Here is a 5,121-nt window from a genome sequence, read left to right on the forward strand (position 1 = left end):
TTCAATTTTTAATTTTTCAGTTTATGAATTTTCAATTTATTATTTCTTCAAATTTTCGTTTCCGTTTTTTATTTTCTTCATTTTAATAATTTATGAGTTTTTAAATGTTCTCATTTTCTAATTTTTCTTTTTTTTTCAATGTGAAATTTTTCACTTCTTGGGTTTTTCGGTTTTTCGATTTGCAAGTTTTTGGTGTTCAGTGTTTTAATTTTTCAACTTTTCATTTTATAAATTTTTGGATTTTTCAATTTTAGATTTTTCAGTTCCTCGATTCTTCAATTTTTCAGTTCTTCAATTTTTGATGTCGAATTTTTCTAGTTTTTATTTTAAATATACATCTAACAATTATGATTTTAAAAATTTTTCATTTTTACGATTTTATTGTTCAATTAATGGAATCTTCAGTTTTTGAATTTTCCAATTTTTGAGTTCCTCAATTTTTATATTTTTCAAATTTTGCATTTGCAGTTTTTCGTTTCAGTTTTTTATTTTATCCATTTTTCAGTTATGCGATTTTTCATTGTTTCGATTTTATAATTTTCTGGGTTTCCAACTTTAATTTTTTCAATTTTTCAATTTGCGATTTTTCAATTTTTCTTTTTTTTTTGTTTCATCAAATTTTTAGATTTAACAACTTTTCGATTTAAAATTTTTTGAGTTTTCAATTTTTAATTTTTCAATTTTTCGATTCTTTGATTTTTCATTTCTTGAAATTTGTGATGTTCAATTTTTGGTTTTGGCTTTTTATTACTTCCGGGGCTTAAGCTAGGTGAGCTACTTTTTACTTCATTTTTATAATTTTTCAATGTTCCAATTGCATAATTTTTTGTTTTTCCAATTTAATTTTTTTTAATTTTTAGTTTTTCAATCTTTCAATTTGCAATTTTTCAATTTTTTTTGTTTCTTCAATTTAACGATATGCAACTCTTCGAGTTTTCATTTTCAATATTTTCAGTTTTTCGATTTTCCATCTTTTGGATATATCAATTTATAGATTTTTCACTTTTTCGATTTGCAATTTTTCGTTTAGGTTTTTATTTGCAGTGTTCTAATTTTCTAATTTTTCTCTTTTTCAATGTGAAATTTTTCTTTTTTTTTTTCGATTTTTCAACTTTTAGATTTTTTAATTTTTCGTTTTTTCAATTTTAGATTTTTCAGTTTCATGATTTTTCAATTTTTCGTTTCTTCTGTTTTTGATTTGCCATTTTTCTAGTGTTCATTTAAATATGTATCTAATATTAAGTACATAATTATATAATTTTTAAAAATTTTCACCTTTCACGTTTATTCTATTTTTCAATTTTTAGTTTTTAATTTTTGAATTTCTTGATATTTAATTGTTTTTTTTTTATCTTTCAGTGTTGCAATTTTTCGACTTTCCAATTTTTGGGTTTTCCAATTTTTCGATTCGATTTGTTTTTCCTTCTTTCCAATTTTTCGTTTTTTAAGTTTTTCGATTTTTCAAGTTTTTCCGATTATTCAACTTTTCTAATAAAAATAAAAGAATGCAAAACTGAAAAATAGAAAAATCAGAAATGAAAAATCGAAAAAGGTTACAACGAATACTTTGAAAAATCTAAAAATTGGAAATTAAGAACTTAAAAAATTGAAGGAACGAAAAATAGAAAAATCGAAGGTGGATTAAAAATTGAGAAACTTAAAAGTCGAAAAAACAAAATATTGTAAATCCGAAATGTTGAAAATTAAAAAAAAATCGGAAAATCGGATAATTGAGAAATCGAAAAATTTAAAAATTGGAAAATCGAGGAACTGAAAATTTGAAAAATTGAAAATTCTTAATATTTAATTCTTAGATTTTTCGACTTTCCAGTTTTTGGGTTTTTAAATTTTTCGATTCGATTTGTTTTTTCTTCTTTCCATTTTTCGTTTTTTAAGTTTTTCGATTTTTCTCTTTTTCTAAATGCAAAACTGTAAAATAGAAAAATCAGAAATGAAAAATCGAAAAAGGTTAAAACGAAAACTTTGAAAAATCTAAAAATTGGAAATTAAGAACTTAAAAAATTGAAGGAACGAAAAATAGAAAAATCGAAGGTGGATTAAAAATTGAGAAACTTAAAAGTCGAAAAAACAAAATATTGTAAAACCGAAATGTTGAAAATTAAAAAAAAATCGGAAAATCGGATAATTGAGAAATCTAAAAATTGCAAAATCGAAAAATTTTAAAATTGGAAAATCGAGGAACTGAAAATTTGAAAAATTTAAAATTCTTTATACTTCATTCTTCGTTTTTTCTATTTTTCAAATTTAGAGTTTTTCGACTTTCCAGTTTTTGAGTTTTTGAATTTTTCGATTCGATTTGTTGTTTCTTCTTTCCAATTTTTCGTTTTTTAAGTTTATCGATTTTTCAAGTTTTTCCGATTATTCAACTTTTCTAATAAAAGAAAAGAATGCAAAACTGCAGAATAGAAAAGTCAAAAATGAAAAAACGACAAAATTTAAAATGATAACTTTGAAAAATCTAAAAATTGGAAATTAAGAACTTGAAAAATTGAACGAACGAAAAATAAAAAAATCGATGGATTAAAAACTCAGAAACTTAAAAATCAAAAAAACGAAGTATTGTAAAACCGAAATGTTGGGAATAAAAAAAATCGGAAAATCGGATAACTGAAAAATGTAAAAATTGCAAAACCGAGAAATTTAAAAATTGGAAAATAGAGGAACTGAAAATTTGAAAATTCTTAATATTTAATTCTTAGATTTTTCGATCTTTCAATGTTACAGTTTTTCGAATTTACAGTTTTTGGGTTTTCGAATTGTTGTTTCTTCTTTCCAATTTTTCAAGTTTTTCTGATTCAATATTTCTAATTAAAAAAAAAGAATGCAGAACTGTAAAATAGAAAAATCAGAAATGAAAAAACGAAAAAGTTTAAAATGATAACTTTGAAAAATCTAAAAATTGGAAATTAAGAAACTTGAAAAATCGAAGGAACGAAAAATAGAAAAATCGATGGATTAAAAACTGAGAAACTTAAAAGTCGAAAAGACGAAGTATTGTAAAACCGAAATGTTGAAAATAAAAAAAAATCGGAAAATCGGATAATTGAATAATGTAAAAATTTCAAAATCGAAAAATTTAAAAATTGGAAAATCGAGGAACTGAAAATTTGAAGAATTGAGTAAACGAAAGATTATGAAATCGAAAAAACACTGAAAGGACAAAAGAAAGAAAAACCAAAAAATTGTGATATAAAATCCAGAAAATGAAAAATAAAATCAAGAACTTGAAAAATTGGAGAAACGAAAAATTCAAAAATCGAAAAATTAAAAATAAAAGGAAAGGAAAAATTATTAAACGGAAACATTGAAAAATGACAATGAAAAAACTAAAATTTGTGATATCAAAAAATTGGTTAACGTATAATTGGTTAAGGTACATAAATCTAGATTTTTCCAAAAAATTATACGGTTCGATTTTGCGAATTTTATTTTTTATGCTAACTTTCAGAAGTTAAATAAATGTAAAGAAGCGAGCTACGTGTTTGTTTCAAGTGAGTTTTTCCATTGCAAAATTTTGTGACGTCATCAATTTTTTGTGAGGGGATTAACGAATAAATTTTGATTAACGTTTTACCATGATTACGATAACCTTCAAAGTTAAATTGCAAAATGTTAGACAATTTTGATTTTTTTTAAACAATCTTTATTTTTAAATGACGTCATCAAATTGTTGGTGGGGAGTTTTTACTCAGCGTTTAACCATCTACATGGAAGTCCTAACATACATACCTACATACAAAATTTGAGAACAATCGGTTCAGTAGTTTCGAAGATTACGTGTCTTAATAAAAATCAACACAGACGGACAGGCGGAAACGGGAGGCCTATTTCTTACGCTCTGAAAGTAATAAAGAAATTTAACATCAGCGTGATTATAATTTAACAGTCTCAATTTCCCATTCTAGCCCCTCTCACCCAGTACTGCCCTGGCTTTCTGCGGAGAAATTTATCATCCGAATATCCTAGCCGCCTATCTCAGATAACGAGTTCAACTTTTGAACTTCCTTGTTCGTGTTTGCGACTTTCACAAGATAGGAGCTCTTTTAGTTGTAAATGCCCATAATGTGCTGCATTATATTTTTAATGGCTGTTATACATCACGTAATTTGTCACTGTATATAGCCCCAGTCTCAACAGCGACAAGAAATATTCGACCTCTTACGTTGTCAAATTTGTAGCATCTGCAATTACTCTAGAAACCAGCACGACCTTCCACCGACTAATGTCGCTCAAAACGGGCCGATTCTTGCAATAATTTTGATTTTTCGTGGTCGCAGCTGGTTCTTATCTCGACCCTCCCATCGCCGCACACATCCATCAAGCCGGACCTGGATAACTAATGAGTTTCTCTGATCATTATTTCAAATAATTTAATAGGCAAGTGAAAAATGGATCAAAAACTCCCGAGTGAAAGATGTAAATAACACATATTTCAGCCAGAGTCATTAAGAAATTGTAAAATTTATAACCCCATCTGTTATAACGCGCAGTCACATACCGTCCCATGAATAATGACGGGTTGCTTCATTCTGTTTTCAAATAAATTTGCTAGGACGTTATTTCACTTGGGGGCGGACAGAAATAAATCGACGGGACCAGAACCTCTCGCCTATCGTTTTGTGGCAGTTTGTGGATGGTGTGTTTTACATATCGACACGCTGGATGAGGATTATTACACTGTTATAACATATGGGCTTTACGTAACAGAAACGGTTAATCGAGCGACTACAATAGACCGGAATTTACAAACTTTTAAATCTATCAGGTTTGGGTTTAAAAAGAACGGAGCGGATCGGGGATCATAAACCACACAAGAAGCACTTAAATGTGATTATTATTATGTGTTTAAATTTAAAAACGTATTAATTAGTAGGTGATAAGAGTAACTGCAATTTAAGTGTTTTAATTATGTTTAAGATGCTTTAAGTTCGTTTTCTAAATAGAATTCATTATTTTTGCGTTCAATTTTTCTCCCATGTGCTCCGTAATAAACTGGGTAGAATAGTTTAACTTTTTACGAGAAATGGTAATTTTATTATTGAATAACTTGGTATGGTACCTACATTTAATTAATGAGTTGCAAAAAAACGTGTTATATTA

Source organism: Zophobas morio, unplaced genomic scaffold, assembly GCF_036711695.1.
Source record: "Zophobas morio isolate AGI-343-1 ecotype UQ-CSIRO unplaced genomic scaffold, CSIRO_AGI_Zmor_V1 ptg000012l, whole genome shotgun sequence".
Classification (NCBI taxonomy): Eukaryota; Metazoa; Arthropoda; class Insecta; order Coleoptera; family Tenebrionidae; genus Zophobas; species Zophobas morio.